Here is a 27,816-nt window from a genome sequence, read left to right on the forward strand (position 1 = left end):
GGTGTGCATGCACCTCATGGTGATATCTTGTTGAAGTGAACTCTTGCCTCCGTTGCAACCGATGCATTGGTTTGACTCCTTCGTCCAACTCATCTGCTAACATGTGCATGGTCTTCTTGGGTGCAGCAGAACTAACAACACAATGATGCATAGTGTCCGTGTTGATCTTCAAGTGTGTGTTGGTGGTCATGCGCATCAAATTTCCGAAATACATGCTCAGCTCCAGTTGGACTTGCTTCTTGTCTTCGCCTTGGTGAGTGCGCTAAATGGGTTGGATTGCATGTGTGTGCACAATGACATGCATGTTGTTGAATCCCTTGCATGCGATCAATAACACTGCTCACCATGTCTGCTCTGTGCCAGCTGCTGCGATGGACCTTTAACTTGTACAGGTGTAGTTTCATCCATGAGTGCATGTTGCACCCATTGTTGTTCTTGTTCCTGCTGCAACTCATTCGTTTGTTTGTGCAGCTTCATGTTCTTCCTTGAGTTGTTGCTTCAGCACATGAAACTCCTTCTTTGTTCCATTCTCTGTCTTTGTGCGATCTTCATGTTGCACCATCCCCTATCTTGAGTCTCCAAAGTTGATTTCATCATCAGAGGATCTGCTTGAGCTTGTAACTTTGTTCTGCCTCTATGTTGTCAACGACCTTCTTCTTGCATTCGTTGCATTCGATATGCTATCTTCAGCTGTTGTTCATGATGTTGCTCGTTGTGATGTTGTTGCTGTCATATCTTGATGCCCTTGTCTACGAACAACTTGATGTCTTCGTGAGTAGGCAAGCTCATAGAGACTTGATCGACTACATCCCCAAGTGTGCTCTGAATGGTGTCTTCGACTTCTTCTCTCCTGAATCCATTGTACCTATGCTGCTGAGAGGTAGATGAACACCTACAATACCTGGAGACATGGCAACACTCATGGCAATAAATTTGTCAGTCGAAAACCAAAATGAACTTAAGAATTGACTTGCAACATACCTGTGTGACTGATCATGAAGGTCGCACAATTTCGGCTGGGAGGTCAGGAGGCTGATTGCCAAAAATGCACAAGGCACAGTCTGGGTTGTTGGGAGACTGACTAACTACTAGAACTATGCAATGCACAGTATAGTCTGTCTGTTGACTGTGGGAATTGCGCAATGCGCAATCTTAGTTGGCAATGGTTGCAGACTCAGTGACTGCATTGCGCAATTTTCTTAGCCAGTAGTCATTATCCCTCAGGATTGTGCAAAGTAAGACTGGGGAACAACTGCTGGGAAGAAATGCGCATTTATGGAGAGGAAGGAAGAGCCTTCCCTCTCAAGATTGCGCAATGCTGTCTGGTGAGGCAGAGTTTGGGCCACGGTTAGCCAGAGTCACCGATGGGAAACTCAACGTGAATGTGAATGCAAATGCATGTTGATACTGAGTGTAAGCATAAGTAAATGATCATGCATGAAAATGATGAATGACATATTCATAAAATGGAACAACATGCATGTGGGTGAGGCGAGTTGCTGAATCGGCGACTGTTCGTGAAAAACAGTTTCATGCATGCGACAATAGTGAGATGTTGACAAAAACTGAAATGGTGCTAGGACAAGCTAATATACATGTAAACGACAACAAGCATTCAAAGAAATCAAGCAAATAGTACTCATACAAGCGAAAACACAAAAAGCGACAGAAATGCAACACAAGGCATGGGAAGCGGGCTTACCCCAAAACAACTAAGCTGAATGTGATGGTTGCTCCTAGATGTCATGTGGGATGTCAAAGCTGCAAGGTTGATGTGAGGAATGAGCTCTCCAGCGTCCAGTTCATGAGTTTTGATAACATCGAGGTTGTGACGCACATGCCACAAATCTAGGGAAAACGACACTTAGCGAGAAGTTTATGAAATGATACTTGCATGTAACCTCCACTTGCTAAACATACATCCATAAAACAAGGGATGCCTTTGCATGCTACCTTGGGAAAAGCAACCCATGTATGCAAGTATGTTTTGCTCAGTCCCAGAGGGAATCGGTCAACTCAATTACACATGCAAGAGATTGCTCGACTGCTGGAGAAAAATGTGCATTTCTGGCTAGGAGCTGGGCTGGCTTCCTAGGGGGTTTGCGCAATTTCTGGGCAGAGCAGCTGATTGCTGCCCAGATTTGTACAAATTCTGGGTTGAGCAGCCTTGTTGGGGAATTTTGCGCAAATCCCATTGGGAGTGTTGACAGGTAGGATTGTGCAATCTTGGAGCCGAGCAGGCTACCAGAGAGGATTGCACAATTTCTAGAGGGAAGGCTGGTTGTCCTCCTGAAATGCACACTTTTTAAGGGGAAGTTGCTCAGCCTGCAATTGGACCAAGTTCGGGTGAACAGCTTATGAGGGGAATGGATCAAGTTGTTACTGACAGGCTTCCTTTGTGCAAGAAATACATTGAAGCTTGTGAACTTGACGAAGCAAGGCAAGATGCTATGAAGGTTGGAAGGGAGGCTCCAAAATGAGGCTAAGACAAAATTTTGGAGGGTGGTTGTAGCCGCTACAACAAGATACAATAGATCTTAAACCACCACCAGTAGGTCTTTGAAAAACCTAAAGAGCTTCCACCCTCTAGAGGGGAACATGATCATAGCATCACTTTGGTCCCCGGGGCTCAGCCGTCAAATCTGCGCCCATATTGATATCCTTTCACCCGAAAGAATGAAATTGAAAAAATCATCAAGGAACTCCTTGAAGCAGGTGTTATTCATCCCTGCATCAGTCCTTATTCATCACTAGTGGTCATGGTGCTAAAGAAATATGGGGAATTGCGCATGTGTCTGGAATTTCGGGCCCTCAACAAGCTCACTATCAAAGACAAATTTCCTATTTTGGTTGTTGATGATCTTCTTGATGAACTACATGGTGCTCAATTCTTTACCAAGCTAGATCTTCGCTCTAGCTCTCACCAAATACACATGAAAGAAGTAGACATTCCCAAGACTGCTTTCCGGACTGATGAAGGCCATTATGAACTCTTGGTCATGCCATTTGGTCTCTGTAATGCTCCATCTACTTTTCAAAGCCTCATGAATCACCTGCTGAAACCCTATCTTCGAAAATTTGTCCTCGTTTTCTTTGATGACATTCTCATCTACAACCTCACCTGGGAAAAACATCTTCATCATATAGCCCTAATCTTGCAACTGCTCCAGAATAAAAAATTATCTGTCAAATTGTCCAAGTGCTCTTTTGGTGTGGAAGAAGTCGAGTATTTGGGACACATTGTGGGTCATGAAGGTGTTACAGTTGAGCCCAAAAATATATAGGCAATGCAAGATTGGCCCCAACCAAAAACCTTGAAGAGTTTTAGGGGATTCTTGGGTCTCACCAGCTACTATAACGAATTTGTCTGCAATTATGGCCACATTGCTAGACCCGTCACTAACCTTCTCAAGAAAAATTCATTCCTCTGGACTGATGTAGCACAACAGGTGTTTGTGCCTCTCAAACAGGCCATGTGTTCCACTCCCGTATTGGCACCACCCGACTTCACGAAATATTTTGTGATTGAATGTGATGCTTCAGGTACTGGTATTGGTGTTGTCTTAATGTAGGAAGGTCAACCCTTTGCTTTCACCAGTCAACAACTGACTGGGAAACATCTAGGACAATCTACCTATGAGAAAGAGATGATGGCCATCTTACATGCAGTAGATACCTGGCGACCATACTAATTGGGGCGGCATTTCCAAATGTGCATAGACCATCAAAGCCTCAAATATTTTTTGGAGAAACGTCTATCCTTGCCACAGAAAAATAAATGGTTGGCCAAAATGTTGGGATATGATTATGAGATAATATACAACAAAGGGCGTGACAATGTAGTAGAGGATGCTTTATTGTGCCAATTTGAGGATGAAAGCACCCTGCTATCAATCTCTCTTCCCATACCAGATTGGATTGAAGAAGCCCACAAGGAATGGTTTTCACACCCCTCTCTCTCCTAACTCATTAATAACTTGAGAGCATATCCTAATTCCTCAATTGGCTACTCTTGGAAGGATGAGATTCTTCGCTACAAGGATTGAGTAGTTATATCGCTGACATCCTCCCTCAAAACTCTCATTTTGGCAAAGTTGCACTCATCTCCCACTGCAGGGTATGTGAGCTTTCAGAAGACTTATGCTCACACTCGTCGTTCTTTCTTTTGGACAAGCATGAAAACTAACATTCTTACTTTTGTAGCTGAATGTGATGTGTCAATGCCACAAAGGAGAAACAATCAAGTTACCAGGAACCTTACAACCATTTCCAATCCTTGCCTCCATCTGGACAGATGTTTCTATGGATTTCATTACTGGTCTCCCGAAGTCGGGCAACAAATCAGTCATCATGGTGGTTGTGGACAGACTTTCTAAATATGCTCATTTTTGCGCTTTACCCCACCCATTTACCCCCACTTTGGTGGCTCAAGCTTTCATGGACCAGATCTTCAAACTGCATGGCATGCCAACATCTATTGTGTCTGATTGTGACCCAACTTTCACCAACAACTTTTGGAAAGAACTTTTAAAGCTACAAGGAACCCAACTCCAACTAAGTACTGCTTATCATCCTCAAACTGATGGTCAAACTGAAGCAGTCAACAAATGTTTAGAGACATACCTGTGCTTCACTTCAGAAAAGTAACATCAATGGGTACAGTGGCTACCTTTAGCTGAATGGTGGTATAATACTAACTATCATGAAGCCACCAAGATGACTCCATATGAAGCAGTGTATGGCCAACTCCCACCTTCACCTATTTCTTATATCCCTGGATGCTCTAAGGTGCAAGCAGTTGATCAACTCTTACAGAACCGTGCCGCCATGATAGCTTGTCTCAAACATAATCTCCATCAAGCTCAGAATCAAATGAAGCAATAGGCATACCAACATCGTTCAGAGTGCACTTTTCAAGAAGGGGATAAGGTGTTCCTGTAGCTTAAACCATATAAGAAAACATCATTAAAAAAAACGGCTGCCAGAAATTAGCTCCAAAATTCTACGGACCTTATCAAATACTTCAGCGCATTGAAGCATTAGCCTACAAGCTGGCCTTGCCACCAACTTCAAAAATCCATCCAATCTTCCATGTATCATGCCTTAAGAAAGTGGTGGGGAACAATTGTAGAATTCAAATAAGTCTAACCAAATTGGATGAGGAAGGTTCACTCTGGCTCCAACTTGAACAGGTCCTCAATACTCGTGAAAGACATCTGTGCGGCCACACGATCAAGGAAGTCCTCGTCAAGTGGAAAGACACCTCTCCAAAAGATGCAACCTGGGAACCAAGCACTATTCTTCAACAGTTTCCACAGCTCCAGCCTTGAGGAAAAGGTTTCTTTTGATGGGGGAGGGCATGTTAGGGTCCAAGCCTAACCCCTTTATTTATGTAATAAACCCAATAGGGTCGAGTCATAGTCATATTTAGTTAAAGAGTCAGTAAAGCCCGTATTAATAATTGTAAGTGGTTGATCTGTATTTAAGAAAGGGACCACAGTGGTTGAAAACGGGCCATAATTAATACATAAAATGGTTAACCCATGTTATTTAAAGGACCACTAGTTGTTAGGTTGTTGAAGGTCATTTAGCTATAAATAGTCGTAGTTAGAAGGGAAAGATCATCAAGTATTATTTTGTAATCGAGCTCTACTCTGCTGGAGGTTTCCCCCTTGAAGAGGCAAGTGAACATTGCTTTTATCTCTGAATAATAAAATACTTCTTGTTTCCTCATTTTATTCTATGTTATGGGTTGTATTTCTTCACATATTTGGTATTCTAGAATTCCTCGCAGGTTAAGAGCATAACATGAATTCACTTAGTTTCTATGCTCAACATACGTGGATGGGTGTTCAAACGAAACATCAATGTTTCAATCAACTATCGATTTCCAAGTCAGAATCAACAATACATTTTCATAAATTCTTGAAATTCAATCGAAGTGTCCAAGGATTTGCATTTCCACTTTCCAACAATTCCTTAATAGCTTCACAATATATATTTTATTTTCCAAACTTCAAAAAGTAATTCATCATGCAATGATTCTTTATTTTGAACTTCAGAGGCCATCTCCCTCTTACTTTGATCATAAGAGGCTTATTACCTGCCAAGAATAGGCCATCAGTATATAAAACCAAAATCAAAGTCATACCTTGGACGAATTTTGAAGTAGAGGCTTTGATCAACACATCATCCTGGCTTCACCAGATAACTGTCAATGTAAACATATCAAGATCGGGGAACTTGCTTCATACAATGCTTTCTGTAATCATAACACTTGACCAAAGCAATATGTTTAGCCTTACACAAATCAATATTGTGCAATCAAATCAACTAAGCCAGTTTATCAAAGTTTAGATGCCATATCAAAACTAATATCAAACTCATCAGTATCACTATAACAAATTCTTTGGACCAAGTGACAGGTAGAGCTCACATCCAAATATCAAGTTATGAATTTATCTATTATCATGCCAACAAGTTGTCATCTACCAAGCAATATCAATCCAAACTTCATCAAGCCATCCTCATGATCATAATATAAATCATTTATGTCACTAGATGCAAATGCATATACCGAGGATAACTCACTGAAAGTGACTATGCAAATATAGCATTGTTATCAAGGAAAATCATTAGTCGTCAAATAAAATTATTAGTCATCATGTCAAATCCCAAATTTTCCATCTATAACCCTAAACATATCTCAACATCAAGTCAAAGTTCTAAATCATTATCAATCATCATGTCAAACACTGCTTATCTATATCAATAAGCCAAAATCATAATGACATATTGATATGCATATCACAGTCACCTACATACACAAGTTTAGTTAACATATTCATATTATAGTAAGTCAAACATTCGAACTTCCTTGCTCATAGAACTTCGTGTTGTCTACTCCTTGTCTGTAAGACTGACATCCTTTAAGTGTACTTTTGATTTTATGCACAAAGCTTCACTTTTGTGTTCTATAAACATAGTTGCAACCATAGGCATTCCTACGAGCGATTGGGAGGCTACAGTCGTACCCTTGAGCTTCCATCCGTGTGACTAAGGCTTAAAGTAATGGAAAACTCTCCCTTCTCAGGTAAAAACTTTGTTGCAGATCAACAATCTCAGATATTTGACTATTCATTTCCTTAAATAACACTTCAATAGTAATGAATATACATATAATGCAAATGATAATAGGAGTAAGGATCTTATGCAAAGATTCTCCCTCTCAATGGGAAGCCACTTCATTTATCCTTGTTTAAGTCATCAACTTGTCTATAATATTGGCATGCATCAACAGATTTTTTAGATCGTAAAGTCAGACTATATCACATATTCACATGGTCATATCAGCTATTTCACGATTACATCATGACATCAATCTTTCATCAAGGGTTAGTGTCAAATAGATAATAGGATTATATATCATGTAACTCAATCCATCAAGTCAGGGCATTCAATTTTACCATATGCCATGATTACTAAGAACATCAAATCATAACCATGGTCAATATCAATCTCATTGTTATACTTATATCGTCATCCTTTTCACAAATAATATCAATAATATCAAGTTACCATCTACTAGAATCAAGGTGCTAACTTTCTTTATGGAATCAAGATATACAAAATGATAGGTGTTAGCCAAACATCAAATATATCAAAGATCAATCTTAAGTAGCCTCATATAATCAAGAAATTCATCATATTTAAGATACTTATTCAATACCAAGTGCACCATTTCATCATAAGAATCATGAATCCAAATCATTTTCATATGCATGAACCATTTGTGAAGGTGATATTCTCATCATACCTTAGGGCTTACCTTGCCATCCAATATTACAACTGCATACCTTGTAGTATTCAAATACTCGTGCACCTTCTTATTTTACATAGGTAGCTTATAGTACTTTGTCACCTTTTCATCATGTGCCTCTTTTTCGATGCTAGTTCTTCTCTTCCTACACTAGCCATGATCTTCAAGAAGGATCCACTTATCACAACTCATAAGGAGGTTAGAAACATCCAAATACTTAAATATACATGTAGGAAGTATAAGTAATGATCAAAACAATAATCACATCAATAAGTCTAAACAAAATTAAAGACATAATGAAGCATCATAAATCGAGAAATACTCTCTTCACTGAGAGGTGATCATCTCCATCTTGAACCAACCTTAAAGAGCCATCACTATCCATTCATCAACTTCATCATCAACCAGGACTAATAGAAACTATCCTATATAGGGCTTCATCAAATCTATCCCAAGTGCTTGAGCATCTTCACATTAACCATGCTACAGATTCTCAAATCTCAAATATTTGTGATAAACCATGGTTTCTCTCAAACCCTAGCCTCATAATATCCATCAAACCCTAATACACAATTTTCCTAAGGTTTTCTTCAAACCCTAAATTCTTTTAGGTCTCCACCATCCTCTCTTGCATCCATCAATTCATCAATGGTGTCAACATAGGGGTGATCTCCATGACTTTTCTTCAGCCTAACTCAGATACCTTTTTAATTTTTCATAGGGCTATATTGTTCTTTGCTTTGATAATTGAATTTCTTCATTTACACATTAAATTCACCCCATACCATCATAACATTATTCATATTTACATCTGTTAAAATTGGCAACCAGGGCAAAACTCCATGTGAGTCATCTTGTTCATGGCTGATAATGCTTTTATTAGATTCCTCTCGTCGAGAGGTGTAGGATTGATATAAATATCATCCGATTCCGATAAGTATTCATGGAGATATGAATTTATTTTGATTATGGAATTATTATCAAGCTGACCTACAACTCATGTAGGCTCAGAAGCCCAACAATCGCATCTATTCAAACACCAACATTGTGTATAAATAGAGGAGGGCTTTTCCTCATTTGGACTCACTCATCTCATCACATCTCTCTCTCTCTCTACTGCGTAGAAAAGATTCTCTTCTCTACTGTGCAAAAAAGGGTCTCTCCCTCACACACGTGAAGCCGGAAGCTGCTGAAACTGAAGCTGCAATTGCAGAAGTAAAGTTTGACCTGTGTGGACTAGAATATCTCCTCATCTGAACTGCGATGTAGGTTCATCTGAACCTCCTCTGAAAGCTACAACTTTTGGTGGTGGAATCAAGTCAATCCGACGGACGGTTTGCAAGATATCGACTGCCCTAGTTTGAAGCCAGAAGCTGCCGAAACTGAAGCTGCAACTGCAGAAGTAAAGTTTGACCTGCGTGGACTAGAAGATCTCCTCATTTGAACTGCATTGTAGGTTCATCTGAACCTCCTCTGAAAGCTGCAACTTTTGGTGGTGGAATCAAGTCAATCCAACGGATGGTTTGCAAGATATCGACTGCCCTAGTTTGAAGTCGGAAGCTGCCGAAACTGACGCTGCAACTGCAGAAGTAAAGTTTGACCTGTGTGGACTAGAAGATCTCCTCATTTGAACTGTGTTTTAGGTTCATCTGAACCTCCTCTAGAAGCCACAAATTTTGGTGGTGGAATCAAGCCGATCCGACGGTCGGTTTGTGAGATATCGTTTGCCCTAGTTTGATGATGAAGCCATTAATGCTGATGCTGCTGATCTAGGGTTTGCTACTGATGATATGAATCAGATTTATTGTACTATTTATCTCTACTGAATTATTGAAGATAAAAGAAGATTTGATCAAAGGGTATCCCCACACATTGTGGGGTTTGTCCCTGGCTAGCCGCCACATCTTGTGTCTCTTGTCTTGGCTTGTTTTCTGTCAATCATTTATTGTTCTATCTGCACTTTACTTTATGTACATGTCATTGCTAATCTGTGGAATATAATAAGGAAAAAAAGTAAAATATTATAAGCATAGAACATACCATAACTTAACATGGTATCATAGCTGAGGTGAAGACAAAGCCCGAGCAAGAGTAAGAGAAATCACCGAAGAGAAGATTGGCAAGGCGATCCTAGAAGATCAAGGAGTGTTGGATCATTTGAGAGGAAATATTGTTGAGCCTTCATTAAATGCACCTCCTGCTGCCAGGAACAAATGGAAGAACGAAGAACTTAAAGCGAAGAATATCATCCGGGACTCTATCGACAAGCGCTTGGTGGCCTACATCTCTGAACTAGACACCTCCAAGGAAATCTACGATAGACTGGACTACTCTTCTGAACAATAATGTAATTCCTGGTTTCGAAGAATTAATGGCTAGATGCATTCAAGAAGAAACAAGGGTAGAAGAGCAAGAAATGCCCATGCCTTAAGGTCCTCCTGCTGCCTTTTCTTCTCATGCTAAGAAAATAAATAATTCCAGGACTAAATCAAAAGGAAAGGCTGGACCTAAGGATGGAAGAAAAGGACGATGTTACATCTGCGATAAAGCAGGTCACTATGCAAGGGAGTGCCCTGATAGAAAAGACTCACACCGGGACGATGATCAAAATCTCTCTGATGGCAATCAAAGGAATGACAAATTCAATAGCGAAGGTAAGAAGAGGAGAGCTGGGAATCAAAGAAGAGGACAACCATTCAAGAAGTCTAGAAATTCCAAGATGTACTAAATGCACCTGACCTCAAAAAGAACCTAGTGTCCATCTCGGCAATGGAAGACAAAGCCTACAAGGTAACCTTCAACAATGGCAAGGTACGTATATGGAAAAATAATGTTAAAGATGTCTTTTCTCTTGGGTTTTGTGTTGATTCATTATATCAAGTCGATGGAAGTCCGCTAGGTGTCATATCTTATGACACATCTCTTCAGTCCGAACTTTGGCATCAGAGGTTTGCCCACCTTCATTATAAATCTCCACCTGGTGTAAGACAAATGGTGACAGGGATGCTCGAATTCCGAGTAGAGAAAGAAGGTGTATGTCCAGGATGTGTCGAAGGAAAGCTCAAAAGGGGACCATTCCCCTCAAGCCAAAGCAATACCTCTGATATATTATAGTTGGTTCACTCAGGCATATCTGAGGCTGGCATTAAGAGGGAGACTATTACACCACATACTCCTGAGCAGAATGGTGTGGCGGAAAGGAAGAACCATACGATTGTGGACGTTGTCTCTATGGTTAGATGATGTAACAATGCCTGATGTGGAGGAACCCATGGATCTTATTTATCCACCTGAGCCTCCCTCTTCTAGGAAGAGGCCTTCATGGCTTAGGGGGATACTTGATGATGCTAAAGGACATGCTGCATCCTGAGGAAACTTCCGTGAAAGTAAGAAACCTAACAGGTATCAGGGATACCTGACCATCATGAGCACGATCATACAAAATGAGCCTCCATCATTCTCATATGCCGTCAAGCATCAAGTATGGAAGGATGCTATGACCAAAGAATATGAGTCTATTATGGAGAATGATGTTTGGGAAGTAGTTCCCAGACCCCAGGACAAGACAATTGTCATTTCTAAATGGCTTTACAAGATAAAGCATGCAGTAGATGAAAGTACGGAAAAGTATAAGGCTTGTTTTGTTGCTCGTGGTTTCTCCCAGAAGGATGGTATAGACTATGATGTGATATTTGCACCTGTTGCCAGATATATGACCATCCGCTCGATCATAGCCCTTGCGGCTTCACAAGGATGGAACCTACATTAGATGGATGTCAAGACCACATTCTTGCACGGTTCTATCAAAGAAGAGGTCTACGTGGAGCAACCAGAAGGATTTGAGATTTATGATCGAAAATCTCATGTATGCAGGTTGAAGAAGGCTCTCTATGGGCTGAAGCAAGCACCTCAAGCATGGTATGAGAGGATCAATAACTACTTGATGAAGTTGGGATTCACTAGGAGTGAAGCCGATCCTAACCTTTACTTTAAGGTTGAAGATGACAAGCCTCTCATACTGGTGTTGTATGTGGATGACCTCTTTCTAACAGGTGCATACCCTCTCATTCACAAATGTAAGAGGGAGTTGGCTTCTGAATTTGAAATGAAGGACCAAGGACTTGAAGTGTGGCAGAAGGGAAATTTTCCTATCTCAAGGAAAACATGTGGTAAAGATATTGGAAAGATTCGGTATGATGGACTGCAAGCATGTGACTACCTCGAGGATCTTAACTTTTAGAAGTTATATGGTAGTGATGTCAGACCAGATTTGGGAAATGCCTCTAAGTTTCATAAACTCATTCGCATTGATGTTCTTGGTGAACCTCCGTCTGAACATATGTTTTGCAATTAGAATTTTGAGCTCATATTTGGTTGAGCCTCATTGGATTGATGCCAAGAATCTTCTGAGATATCTTCGTGGCACAATTACTAATGGGTTAAGATACACTGCCGGAGATGTGAGACTATTTGGATATACTGATGCTGATTGGGCAGGCAGTATGGTGGACTGTAAGAGCACTTCCGGGTGCTGTTTCACCTTGGGATCTGCTTCGATATCTTGGATGAGTAGGAAGTAGAAGTCGGTGGTTTTGAGCACTGCCGAAGCAGAATATATTGTTGCTAGTATGGCCTCCTGTGAGGCAGTCTGGTTGTGAAAGCTCTTCAGTGAGCTGTTTGGATTTACATTGGATACCACTGTGATTCTCTGTAACAACTAGAGGTGGGATTTGATTATTAAGGAATCCCATATTCGTCGATTGCTCCAGCAGATAGACATCATCTGGGATATGGTAAGTCAATGAGAAATGAGGCTCCATCACATTAAGATGATGTATAGGTCGATACATCTTGTCAAAGCCCCGAGGAAAGATCTGATCTGTGATTTTCCCAAACGACCTGGAGTCATCAAGAAACCCTTATACAAGGGTCCTGCATGTTGCATACATTGAGCTCTGGGAGCTCTGAGGGCTTGCGGTTCTTACTGGAGCAACATACGACCACAAGGTGACTCACCCTCCCCTGGTGGTGCACACTGGAACAAGATGATTTTCTCTCTTGTGGGACAAGATGATTCGCTCTCTTGTGGAACAGGATGATTCGCTCTCGTATGTAGCAGGATGATTAGTTCTCCTGTGAGGCCTGGATTAATGTCTTCTCCATGGCGATTGTAGCCGGATTGATGTGTTCTCCCGTGAGGCCTAGATTGATGTGTTCTCCATGGCGATTGTAGAAGGATTGATGTGTTCGCCTGTGAGGCCTGGATTGATGTGTTCTCCATGGAAATTGTAGCAGGATTGATATGTTCTCCTGTGAGGACAGGATTGATTAGTTCTCCTGTCGAGGCATCCTACCCATAAAGTCTGGGACTCATGGGAAGTACCTCTCATCTGATCAATGAGAAGGGAAATGAAGTTAGGGACCATAGTAGTATCGATGGACGCATCGTTGTATCTACTATACTCCCTACTCTAGGATGACCTCCATTAATTTGGGATCAATGGTACTGGTCTGGGACCAGTGGTAGGAGTTGTACCATACTATGACACTGACTTTGGGTCGGTTGAGACTGGTCTAGGACCAGTGGTACATACTCTGAGACTGACTTTGTGTCAGTGCAGTACTGGTCTAGGACTAGTGAGAGTGGTACATATTATGACGCTGACTTCGGGTCGGTTGAGACTGGTCCGGGACCAATGGTACACTCTCTGAGACTACCATACTGGTCTGGGACCAGTCGTAGGAGTGGTACTTACTATGAAGCTGACTTCTAGTTGGCTGAGACTGGTCTAGGACCAGTGGTATGCACTCTGAGACTGACTTTGAGTCAGTGGAGGATGATATTGGTCTAGGACTAGTGGAGTTGTACTCACTATGACGCTGACTTCGAGTTGGTTGAGATTGGTCTTGGACTAGTGGTACATACTCTGAGACTAACTTTGAGTCAGTATTATACATCCTCGATCATTTCTTCTTCTTCATAATTCGAACAAAAGCAGAGCAGAACAGAATAATGCAAGAGCAGAGCAATGCATAACTAAGCAAAGCCGTACAGATTAGTACAGGGAAAAACAAGACAAAGTAGAACAAGCATAATAGAGCAGAGCAAGGCAAGGGACAGGTTGTACATGGTAGTGCATTTGATGGATGAATAGTAATGGCTGATAGATAGATTGCAGATGAAGTTCTCCCTCGTTGAGAGGGAGTGTTAAAATTGGAAACCAGGGAAAAACTTCATGTGGGTCATCTTATTCATGGCTGATAATATTTTTATTAGATTCCTCTCGTCGAGAGGTGTAGGATTGATATAAAGATCATCCGATTCCGATATGTATTCATGGAGATATGAATTTATTTTGATTATGGAATTATTATCAAGCCGACCTACAACTCATGTAGGCTCAAAAGCCCAATAGTCGCATCTATTCAAACACTAACGTTGTGTATAAATACAGGAGGAATTTTCCTTATTTGGACTCACTCATCTCATCACATCTCTCTCTCTCTACTGCGCAGAAAAGAGTCTCTTCTCTACTGTGCAGAAAAGGGTCTCTCCCTCACACATGTGAAGCCGAAAGCTGCTAAAACTAAAGCTGCAACTGCAAAAGTAAAGTTTGACCTGCGTGGAATAGAAGATCTCCTCATCTAAACTGTGTTATAGGTTCATCTGAACCTCCTCTGAAAGCTGCAACTTTTGGTGGTGGAATCAAGTCAATCCGACAGACGGTTTGCAAGATATCGACTGCCCTAGTTTGAAGTCGGAAGCTGCAACTGCAAAAGTAAATTTTGACCTGCGTGGACTAGAAGATCTCCTCATCTAAACTACGTTGTAGGTTCATCTGAACCTCCTCTGAAAGCTGCAACTTTTGGTGGTGGAATCAAGTCAATCCGACGGACAGTTTGCAAGATATCGACTGCCCTAGTTTGAAGCCGGAAGCTGCCGAAACTGAAGCTGCAACTGCAGAAGTAAAGTTTGACCTATGTGGACTAGAAGATATCCTCATATGAACTGTGTTGTAGGTTCATCTGAACCTACTCTAGAATCCACAACTTTTGGTGGTGGAATCAAGCCGATCCGACGGTCGATTTGTAAGATATTGTCTGCCCTAGTTTGATGATGAAGCCACTAATGTTGATGTTGTTGATCTAGGGTTTGCTACTGCTGCTATGAATTAGATTTATTGTACTATTTCTCTCTACTGAATTATTGAAGATAAAAGAGGATTTGATCAAAGGGTTTCCCCACACATTGTGGGGTTTGTCCCTGGCTAGCCGTCACATCTTGTGTCTCTTGTCTTGGCTTGTTTTCTGTCGATCATTTATTGTTTTATCTGCACTTTACTTTATGTACATGTGATTGCTAATATGTGGAATATAATAAGGAAAATAAGTAAAATATTATAAGCATAGAACATACCATAACTTAACAACATCATTATTAAAAAACATATGCAACTATGTAGAATGAACAATATCATCATCAATGCAACAGAACATAAAGGAACAATAGAAAAAAACCATGCACACAAAGAGACACCAGGATTGGTCCAAGACTAGGGTAAAACCCACTATGGAGAAAACCCTTTAAAATTATTCTTCTTATTAGATTGTCATTGAATGATTCAACAAAAGAGAGTACAATGATCCATATCTTCATCCATACAACTATCAATAAAAACCAACTAGACTATCTATGAGATGAACCCAATCATGCTCAAAAACCCTAATTTTGAGGCCTGTAATGAACTGACACTAATTGCAGCCAATTTTCAAATACTGCAGTCAACAAGAGAAAAATTTGGATAACTGAAAAACCAAACTCTAGAATATGGAGGACATGTTGTGCATGCAATTGAGAAGCTTCAGTCACTCCCTTGAGCATGTAAGCCAATGATTTTGGTTGAATTCAACATTTGGAGAGCCTGTGACTGTGATTCAAAAACCGTAGATCACAGTCAAACAGAGGACAAGTTCTACATGCGACTAAGTTGCTTTGGTTCCATGGATGAGTTCTTCCTGTGTCATGCTTGCAACTGAGGCCCAAAACCCTAAAACATAAATGTGAGCTTCAGACCCTACAATTCTATCTTCGAGCGAACATGTTCCTCCATGGATCTTCCTCAGACCCATGCGAACAAAAATCAAGAAAGAGAAATAGAATAATGTCTTATAATGATGTCCAAATGAGGTTGAGGTCACTTATATTTATATCCTTCCAAGGGGTCCACTTTTCTTTAGGGTCATGTTGGGGCCTTCGTTTAATTTTGAAAGGTTTTGACCAGTTTTGACTGATCGAAGGGTGAGAAAGAAACATATAGCAGCAACGGTTGGGTGGCGGAACAAAAAGTTGCGGCAAGGTGGCAGTGGAAGGAAAAGGCAGTTGAGGAGGCAGGAAGGTGTAGAAGCAACCAAGGGGGAGAACAGCCGAGCAAGAAATGGCAGTCTAGGTAGCAGAGAAGGATATAAAAGGGGAAGAATAGAAAGGAAGAAGGTTGTTGTTGGACTAGCTAGGGGAAGAAAGAGTCGGTTGAGCTGAGAGAAGGCGAAGAGGTACCCATTTGCGTTCGCTGAATGACAGAGTGCTGGGGTCTGAGGGACTTATTCGTGGAACAAATCTGAACCGCGGGACTAAGCCAGGTACTTTTTGTAATGTTTATGGCAAATGCCGGATCATGTTGTAATATTTTATGTTAAGTTTAATATAAGACATAGCCAACGCTAGTTGCGACTCTTGATGTATTTGGACCTCGTGCTAAATGCATCTATTAAAATTTTGAGTGGCTTATCAATTGCATGTAGACGTTAATTCATAGACTGTCTCAAGGATGCTGCTATCTCTGTTTTATGTATAATGGTTTTATATATATATTTGTGTGTGTGTGTGTGTGTGTGTGTGATCAAATGCACCTGATTGATACTTCCTCGACTCCATGCTGAACCCTTCCCCCTTTTGGTCGCAGCACACCTTGGGTAAGACTCCTTGCCCCTTGGGGTAAGGTGAAAATGTCGGTGTCGTCCTAGACTACAATTGACTATTGTTGCCCCCCTACGCTCGAACCCAGGGTCTTTCCCCAGATGACTATTTCGAGCCAACAAATGGTTCCGTTGCTGTGACCTGAAGTTGCGAGAACTAGTTCAGACTATGGTGTCAAGGGTATTTAAAAGAGAAATCATAGAGTAGATTAGTTTGTGGCAGAGAAGGCTACCCACAAGAATCAACCGATCGACAAAGTAAGTAAAGGTATTCTATACGCCGATGGCATCAATGACCAGTATGAAATTTTCTGGTGTAAGTTCCTCAAGGACCTGTACAATTGGTTGAGGGAGCTAAAGAGACAGAGTCAGTCAGGTGGATTGGCGATAGTTCGCCATAGTTGGACTTTTTCTGATGTTGCATTGCTACAACAGCTGGATAATGAGCGGACTAGAGCAGTCAATTTCTAGGTGAAGACTACAGTGGAAGGGTACGTAGTCGAGTTTGTTGCGGAGAGCTACCAATCTTTCTCAAAGGCGGAGGCTATGTTCGACTCTAGACTGAGAGGGGAGTTGATAAGGGAAGTCCCGATGTGGATTAATATGCTTATGTTAGAAGAAGGACTACTGCCTCTACCCACTACCGGGATAGAAGCATAAAATCCAAATAACGGGGGAAGGACTTAGAGGGGGAAATGTTGCCTATTGAGGGATCGGGATGTTGCTGAGGGGATGGATGTGGAAGGATTGAGGAGAGCTAGGGATGTTAGAGCACGGAGGAGGGCGCTACTAGCAGACAAGTGGTTGGCGAGAGCAGCTCAGGCTCTAGGGAAGAGAAGGAGGCGGCCCCACCAAGTAGGAGTGGTGATGGGAAAACCCCGAGTTGAAGAGGAAGGAGAAGAAGGTGCTATGCAATCTGAGTGTGGGAAAGAGGGATGCAGGAGCTAGGGAAATGAAGAAGGATGTTCCCTACAGGTTGCAGAAGGAGGATCACAATAGGGAACTGAAGGAGGACCTTCCTTGCAGGTTGCAGAAGGAGGATCGCAAGATCAGAAACCATATCGGCATGAGGAAAGAGATGAAGACAATGTGGGTGATGTGATGAGGAGGTTGTTTGATGAGGAAGAAGCATCTGTCAAAATTCAACAGCACCAACCCTGAGACATAAGTGGCATTTTACCCAACCTTCCCGTGGTACCTTATCACAATCTAGAGGAATTTGTTGTTAGCTTAGCCAAGGCAGCGCGAGTATATAGTGCACAAAAGAGATACAGGGTCGATTTCAACATCAGAAGTAACGCAAGAACCAACTATAGTAGTAACTTAGGACTACAGGGATCCTAACAGTCGGGAAGCAAAGGTTTTGTGTTGTTAGCCCATACTCAGAGTAGTATGGTGGGGTTGTTTACTAGATATCCAGAATTTGCAGGAAGGGGAAACGAGGATGTGGAGCAACATTGGTACCTTTGCGAAGACATTTGTAGGGCCCGTAAGACTCCGAATAACGTCCAAGCGGTGGAATTCTAGACCACACTAAGAGAAAGGGCTCTACGCTGGTTCATAAAGTGGGCAGAGAAGAACCAGAATCCCACAATAGATGATATTAAGAGGGGATTCGTGCAGGAATTCAAGGTACCACAGACAGACCAACATGGGATATCAGAGTTGTGGGAAATTAAGCAAAGGGAGGGTGAGATGACTTGGGAGCTAATGCAAAGGTTTAAGGATGCCATTGCCAAGTTGAGTTACACCCTGGACCCAAATCACTAGCGGGACTAGTTTATCAAGTCACTCTTGCCTTTGACCAGAACATCGCTGAGATAACAGAAGATAGGAACCCTGCAGGATGTGTTGGAGCAAGCATCCCATATAGAAGCTATGGTAGGATACCCCCATGAATACCAGGGAGGCACAAGTCTGCAAGATCCGACGATCACAAGCCTGCAGAGCCAGATCGCGAACTTGACCGAGAAGCTGAGGGATCTCCAGCCCGTACGTCCAGCCAGGCCCAATGTTTGGTGCACCCACTACATGGTGGAGTGGCACGTTGCGACGAAATGCCCACGGTTGCGGGGAATTAATCACCTAGGAGTGGTGGTGGGGTCATCAGGGGCCCCACCCACCATAGGGGTTGTAGCAGTTGGAGCGCAAGGACCCTTCCGAGGAAGGAATAATCAGGAATTCTGCGAGATCTGTAGGGCATATAGACACCTACGCGGATGTGCCCAATTCTACAAAAATACTCTAATGTCCCGAATAACAACAACTGTGAGTTCTGCGCATCGAAAACTCATCACACCAATCAGTGTTGAACATTGGACGCTTTAGCAGAAAGAATGGACAAATCCACGTTCAGGGTCAATGAAGCAAGTTGAGGAGGGCGAGGAGGTAGAATAGGAGGAAGAGGGCCCTTGAGGTGTTACAACTACGACCAGGAAGGATATGTCACCAAAGAATGCCCACTCTCGAGGAGACCGTGGTGTTCACAGTGCAGAATTAACACCCATGCGACGGAGGACTGTCCAGAGCTCATTGCGAAGTGCGAAGAGAGAACCAAGCAATGGGGGGCCAACTAGGTGAATGCTGAACCTCGGACCGATGATGGCCTCCCTGCGACCAATATCAATATAGCCACCTGAGGAGGGAAGAAGACAGGGGAGGACCTCTACACAGAGGACCCCCCCTTGATCGTCAAAGCAGCGTCACCACATAAGGCATATCGGCTCGAACACCAAAGACAGTACTATCAGGAAGTAGCCAAGTTGTTCGAGAGGATGACTGAAGATAGAGATAATCAAAAACCACAAGTCCATGTGCCTGATCACACCCAGCCGATTGGGGAGTGGTTTAAATTGTTCTTGAAAATTGTTGAGGATGAATCCATGCTGAAGGAATTGCGGAAAAGCTTAAAGGCCACGGTATGCATGGAAGGAGAGGGAGTGGGACAATCGTGTGCAAACTTGCTGGAGAAAGCTTCCAGGAGAGTGAAAAGAATAAGAAAAGGAGCAGAAAGGAATTTTGAATCAATGCGCAAGTGGCAGGATTCCAGATAAGGGACACCATGCTATACTTAGGGTCGAATGTAAACATCCTAACCAGGAAGACTTGGGAGGCAATAGGGAAGCCACACCTGAAGTACTCGCCAATTCAATTAAGAATGGAGAATCATTACTGCATACTACCCATCAGAAGACTGGAAAATGTAAAGGTTGATGTGGCAGGGGTGAAAATGCACACCGAGTTTCTAAGTAATTGACATTATGGGGGATAAAGACCTATATCTAGGACTCTTGTGGATTGACTGGGCATATGAAAACTATGTTGTCATAGATTTAAAGAAGGAGCTGATGATTTTTGAAGCAGATGGGCTAAGGGTGATCCGGCCGTTAGACCCCTACCAGGGACCTAGATTTATAGAGCCAATGGATGAAAGGGATGAACCAGGGGTGTTAGACCAGCTATATACGCTCACAGTAGGGAAAAGGAAGGACTTTATAAATCCTACGACCAGAGGATCAGTCAGCTGGAGAAGCATTCAAAGCTCAGAGACTGGTTTAGAAGCTGCATGGGATGCATGGCAGCAGGGTGGATACAAACTGACCACTCGACAATGTGCAATGATAAGCTGAGTAAACTGGGGAGACATGGGAGTAGACGACTACCCGAAGTACTATGGCCTTGAGCTGGTGGACCATTTTTTAGATGGGGTGGACCAGGAAATAGCAGAAGATCAAAGGGTTCCCTTTCTCGACATCGAGCTTATGGCAATGCCAACAAGATGGTGGAAGACACACTGCAAAGCATTAAAAGACTGGATGAGCACTAAACAAGCAATGAAGGAGAGGTTTGCCCAAGAGGTAGATTGACCATAGGAGGAGAGAAAATACACGGGGGATTTAAGTCCTGAGGAGCACATCAAAGATTGCACAACTAGCTCGGAGAACTAGGGACTGCTAAGGAATCGATGGGTACACGCATTTATACATACCCTCGGCACTGTCCCCTGGGCTTAGTATATCCAAGAGGAGCTACGACGACAGATAGCTAATTGGGGTACCTTGGAGGAACAATTTGTCAACAAATTTTCATTCATGAATAATGAGGCACAAATGACAGGGGCACTCCAAGCAATAAAAGGGGTTCTGTTCACCCCAGGGACGTTAGTTGAAGGAGGGCATGATGGAATTTTTCTACAAAGGTTGTACGATATGGAATCGCCAGGATTTGTGAGGTGCGACAAGATAGATGCAGAACCAAAGGAGGACGGATTGGAGGGGCTTAGACACCTAGCCTTTGGAGAAACAGAAGGGGAAAGAGATATTCGGGAGAGCCCTTCGACAGAAGGTGCCCACCTCCTACCAGTGAAGCTGAGAAGACAGAATGTGGGGACAAAAGATAAGCCCAAAATAACATCGGTGGGAGATTATTGCAACGAACAAACCACCAAAGAAATATTCGATTTATTATAAGAATACCAGGACCTATTCCCAGCTTCAGTGGCAGAACTCAAGGGGATAAAAGGTAACCTGGGAGAAATGAAAATTGTTCTGAAACTAGACGCCTGATTGGTAAAGCACAGACCGTATCGATTGAACCCAAGGGTAAAGGAGAAAATTAAAAAGTAAATTGACACAATGTTGGATGCAGGAATCATATTCCCAGTAGAGGAAGTTGATTGGATAAGCCCCATAATTATTCAGAACAAGAAGGATGCAACTGAAATTAGAGTATGTGTTGATTACAGAAGCCTGAATAATGCATGTGTGCATGACCCGTTCCCCACGCCATTCAGCGACGAAGTCCTAGACAATGTTGCGGGGAACGAAGCATACTCATTCACATATGGGTTCTTAGGTTACCACCGGGTCTAAATAACTAAAGAGGAAAAAAGGAAAACAACTTTCACGACTGAGTGGGGGTCGTAGGCATACAATGTGATGCCATTCAGACTAAAGACTGCACTAGCAATCTTCTCAAGGATTGTCATAGCTGCATTCCGGGATTATATTCATAAGTTCCTAGAAGTTTACATGGATGATTAGACAATATACAACCTATTGAAAAAGCATACCAGCTTATTAAGAGTGATGTTCGAGAGGTGCAGACAGTTGCAGATTTCCTTAAATCTAAAAAAATGTATTTTCACAGTTCCCTTTGGAACTCTACTGGGCCATATCGTCTGCAAGGATGGAGTTTGTGTAGACCTCGCCAAGGTTGTAGCAATTTTCCACATGAAACCACCATGCAATGGGAAGCAACTAAAGGCAACTTTGGGTCACACGGGGTACTACAGACAGTTCATCAGGAACTACGCATCCATAACAGCCTCGATGGAAAAATTGCTAAAGAAGACGGAAGAATTCATCTGGACTGTGGACTGTCAAGCAGCTTTGAATAAACTGAAGGAAAGATTAGTAAGCGCCCCCATATTAGTGTACCCAGACTGGAATAAAATGTTCCACGTACATATTAACGTGTTTGGAATAGCGCTAGGAGCGGTCTTAGTGTAACCATGGGAGAAAAGGATGGACCAACCAGTATACTACACTAGTAGAAATCTCTCTACGACATAAAGGAACTACACAACAACCGAATGGGAAGCATTGGCAATGGTCTACTCTCTCCAAAAGTTCAGGCACTACTTACTGGGTGCGTCGTTCAAATTCTTTACAAACCATTCCACACTGAAATACTTAGTAAACAAACCAGTACTAGAAGGAAGGATATGCAGATGGCTTTTACTATTCCAGGAATTCATGTTTGAAGTGGTTATTAAGCCTGGCAGATTGAATGTAGGACTAGATGACTTGTCGCAGCTGGATACAGGGGAGAATGAAGGAGCAATAGACAATCAGTTGCCCGATGCTAACTTATTCAGGATAGAGGCGATTCCTAACCACCTAGAAGAGATCGTTGCATTGCTAACAACATGTCGTTGCCCAGAGGGATACACGGCAGCATAGAGACGTCACTTGGTGGTCAGGGCAACAGATTATTAGCTCATCGCAGGACACCTCTACAAAATGGGCTTGGACCAAATACTGAGGCGTTGTGTCCTGCAACACGAAAGAAAGGACGTCCTATGGGAGTGCCATGCAAAGGTTGCAGGAGGCCATGTAGGAGGCAAGGCCGCCGCAAGGAAGATACTCCACGCGGGATTATGGTGGCCCACTCTCCATAAGGATTCTAAATAATTTGCCAAGGAGTGCGATGTCTGTCAAAGGGTTGGTAAGCCTTCACAATGCGATGAGCTACCCCTACATCCATTCCATACAGTGTAGATATTTGATAAGTGGGCAGTAGACTTCATTGGACCAATCCTTCCACCAGCAAGGCATTCACGAGCTCGATACATAATAATAGCGACATAATACCTCACAAAATGGGCAGAGGCCACACCAGTGAAAGACTGCACAAAAGAAACAACAGCAAGGTTCATTTTTCAAAATATTATTTCAAGGTTTGGATGCCCAAGGAGCCTCACAAGTGACTAGGGAACACACTTTCTGAATGAGACCATTGAGACTCTGCTAATGAATTTTTTGGTCTAGCATAATAAGAGTATTCTGTATCACCCGCAAGCCAAAGGTGCAGTAGAAGCATTTAAAAAAACACTAGAGAAAGGGCTAACAAAAGTCGTATTTTCCAACAAGGATGACTGGGACGAGAGAATTCCATCGACTCTATGGGCATATAAGACAATAGTAAAAAGACTGCATAAGAAAACTCCATTTCAACTTGTGTATGGCAGAGAAGCAGTGGTACCAGCAGAATTTATACTGCCTAGCATGCTCATCTCAAAAGCTACGGGAATGACAGATAACATTGCCTTGCGAGACAGGCTAAGCCACCTGATGGAAGTTGATGAAACTCTGTTCCTAATAGAGTTCCATCAATCAGTTGAGCAATGAATACAAAAGGCTTGGCACGATAGGCACATCAGGAAGAAGTCGTTTGAAGTCGGAGACCAGGTGCTCCTTTATGACAGCAAGTTCCAGAAGTTCCCATGGAAACTGTAGATGCACTAGTTAGGCCCGTTCATAGTCACGAAAATAAGAGAATCGGCTGTGGTAAGGCTCACACAACTGGATGGAGTTATGTTGCAGGGATGGGTGAATGGTGTGCACCTGAAGCCCTTCTGCAACTAAAAAATAAAAAAATGGATTCGAGATAATAAGGTTGCGGGAAAACTTAGTATGCCGCAACCCATGGTGGGGGGGGGGGGGGGGGGTAGCGTCAGTGGTCACACTGGTAGGCCTAGTCAATAGAGATAGTGGCCACACATGTCATCCTAATTAGTAGAATACATGTAGGTCCGAACCTTTTCCAGAATTGATGACCGCACAAGTACCTGTCCCATCCACCATACCAGTAGTTATTTCCTGATTAAGTAATTAATAAGGCAACTATCAAGATAGGGTCGCAAAATCTTTCCCGTTAAGCACAAAATTAGTTAATAAATAAACCCATCATGGAAAAATAAAGACGCCATGCAACCCACTCTGTACTTTCCAGTCCACGTCATAGTTGTCATGTCCAAGTCGACCGACGGCGGCAAGGTATAGTTAGAATGCATGGGAAGGCTGCTGGAGTAATTAGTTGTTAAATCCTCGTCAGTCAGGGGACGTCGTGTCAAATTCAGCTACTTAAATCATAGGAGGATGCAAGGGACTGTAGAATTTCAATTGCAAATCATAGAAGAATTGCAGGTTCACTCTAAAGAATAGGGGCAGAGGAAGAGAATCAAGAAACCTCCAGTGTAGATAGTTTACCGCAGAAGAGAATCGATGGCGAAAGGAATAATATCAGTACCACAAAACGCTTGGGATGCATGAATTGAAGCAGTGGATGATCTGTATGGCAAGTATGACAGGTCGAATCTAGTTGACAATGACTTCACAAACTACTTCCAGTTTTCGGCCATGAAAAGGGAGGTGTATGCAGAAGAATTTCAAAAGGAGGATGGCACCAGGACCTCTAGGATCAAAGAAGAGTTCAGGGGGATACATAGGTCCATGCTATTTCACTTAAGAAATCTTCCCATATTCGACACCCAATTTGCCGCCATGCAATGCACAAAATTGTTGACAAGCAGGATGCATGGAGGGTCGCTATGGTTGGATGAGGAGTATCCCATCCATGTGGAGGATATCAGTTGACTCACAAGGCTGGCCGAAGTTGGAAATGCAGTCAACGTAGCATTCTAGGCCAGGGCCAAGTGGGGAAAGAAGCAGATAGAGGACAAAATTTATGTCAGATACGGGACGGAGCAAGGTGGGAGGGGTGCAAAGCTGGACAAGATTAACAAGGATAATATTAGGTTTTCTTGCTACCTCATTGCAGGTAAAACGATGTGGCACTTCACAAGGAACGAATGCACCTTGGATTCCATCTTAGTTGCGGAACACTTTTTCCAAGTAGAGGTACTCAACTGGTCAACCTTCGTGCTCAATGAATTGTTCGAGGCTTGTGAATATGTGTATAGGAGAAGCACTGGGTTTGTGTTTGGGTACTTGTTAATTACACTGGAAATGTGGAAATGGAGGCCACCACAAGGCAACCATTGTTGAAGGCCAACCAATTGCGCTTCGATATGAACCATGTGTCTAGTCAATTTAGTGTCCTAACTTGCTCTACATAAATTATCAATTCGGGTATCGTAAACTGATGAAGTGCGGTGCACTATATGTGCTTAGTTAACATTTTTCTTACTTCGTTGTTTTATAGTTTATGTTGTTTTGGGGGGTTTTGTTTTTTATGCTTAGAGAAATTGATCTAAGAAAGAAAAGTTATGCTTCTAGATGAAAATCTCTAAATGTTAATGGACAACTAAATCTAATGACTCTTAATGTTAAAATCTAATTTCTAAAGAAGGGAGAAAAGGAAATGAACATTATATAAAAACAAATCAAAACTTTGAATAGTTAGATTAATCTAAGTCGGTAAAATGTCTATGAAATGAAAGAAAAAATGATAACAGCTAAATGAAGTGTTTTATCACTTTGCTATACAATTTTGGAATAACTACCTCCTTGTGATAGCGTTTTTGAGGGACTCCATACTTCATTGTTCTAAAACTGAAAATGAAATTTAAATGAAAGAATAAGACTGAAAGTGAAATTACAACTAATCTACTATAACAGCGAAATGAAGTGTTTTATCACTCTGCTATACAATTTTGGGAGAACTACCTCCTTGTGATAGCATTTGGAGGGATTCAATACTTCATTGTTCTAAAACTGAAAATGAAATTGCAACAAAATTAAATACAAAACATGTAGAGGAAAACTAATCTATTGTGTGCTCTAATGCTCCAAGCACCAATTGGAAAATACTTTCTTGGACTATTTTGCTAAGCATATATTACACAGTTAGATAAATATACAATCAACCGATTGAACACACTTGCATGAATTAAACTTGCATAAATGGGAAAATCTAAACTATTAAACTTGAAAAAAATAAATTGACATACTTGAATGAAATCAAAGCAAAAGTACAAAATAAAATATATTCTACCTTATGTTAGCACTTGAAATTTCACCTCAGGCTGAAAAGGCAAATCTCAAAGCTACATCAAACCATTCAGCCTCGTAGCTAGCCCTACGGGGCAGGAGAAGGCTCTCTCCGGTCAATCTCGGTAGATCTTCAATAGGATGAGATGACCAACAAGGTAACACTGATATTAGGCTAGTAAACTGATTATAAAGGTTGATTTGGGGTTTTTGGTGGCAAATTGAGGAGCTGCAATTTAGGGTGCGGGGATTTGACACAGTTTCTGTAGGGGGGTCTTTGGGGCAAGGTAGGAGCATGTATTGATGTCTTTAGCTGTAGTGGATGATTAGGAGGAAAGATAAGAAGGCTAAAGAGAGCAAACAATGGATTTGAATTCTCTTTAGACAGCAGAAAACATAGAAATTAAACAAATTAAAAAGTAGAGCACGTCAAACATGAATTCTAACTTTATCACTTCATTTGTTTAATATGCAGCAGTATAGAAAGGAAATGAATCACATAACAAAGCTTACAATAACATGAAGAAACACACCATCAACACAATGAGTCCACAAGAATCCCAAAGATGACTGCAAAACCCTGGTCTTCCTTAGCCAAAAATTGCAGAGATACAATGAAAATATACAATGATAGCTTCTCCCTCAAGAGTCCAACCATGAAAATGAGCAAGAAAGTACATAATATAGATGATCTAACCTCTTTCCCTGCCTCCATGGGTCGAGCTCACTATCCTAGGAGCTGTTTGAACAACTTCTAAACTAAGCACTACAAAATAGGCAGTCAAAACAACTTGCCTCTATAAACTTGGAAACCAGTTCATACAGTCAATTTTTACCCTTTACATGAAAGAAACTTCTAGAAGAGATAAACAAGAGTAAAAGTATCCAAAAAGTGCCACAAGTATAGTCAAGAGGACCACCATCGACCTCAGAAAGTCAAACTGGAGCTAAACTGCAATTTCTGAGCTGAACTGGTCAAATCTGGCAAAAATTCCTCAACGGGTCGCGCACATCTTCCTCAACGGGTTGCGCACTTTGGAGCCCTGTTTGGAGGCCTTCCCGGTGTCAGAATGAGGTGCAGGATAGCTCGTTGGAAAGGTCTCTGAGTCTACTTTCCAACCCAACTAGAATTTTTGGATTTGGAGGTCATTTGCCTAGTCAAAAGTCAATTCTCCCAAGACTACTTTTGCAGCTCAAAAAAGGGGCAGAAAGTCAAAATTTGGCTGTATTTTGACCTTTTGGAGGCCCAAAACTCCATGAAAACTCAAATCCATCCATAGGCATGTGTAACTTTGCATGAAAAATCTAGAAATGCTGAGTTTTCGCAAAACGGAGCTACGATGACAAAGGGTCTCACCGGGGGTGAGACCCGTTGAGAAGCCAAAACCTGTAAATTTCCCAAAAATACCAAAATTACCCAAAATTCTCAAAAAATTTTGGGATTTGTGCTGTAGCTGATGCTAGTGAGTGCCATGATCCTTGAGGGATGCCTCGGCCAAGATACGGAGT

This window comes from Pinus tabuliformis, chromosome 1_2, assembly GCF_031772625.1.
Source record: "Pinus tabuliformis cultivar Carrire ecotype Pingquan chromosome 1_2, CPIR1, whole genome shotgun sequence".
NCBI classification, from domain to species: Eukaryota; Viridiplantae; Streptophyta; class Pinopsida; order Pinales; family Pinaceae; genus Pinus; species Pinus tabuliformis.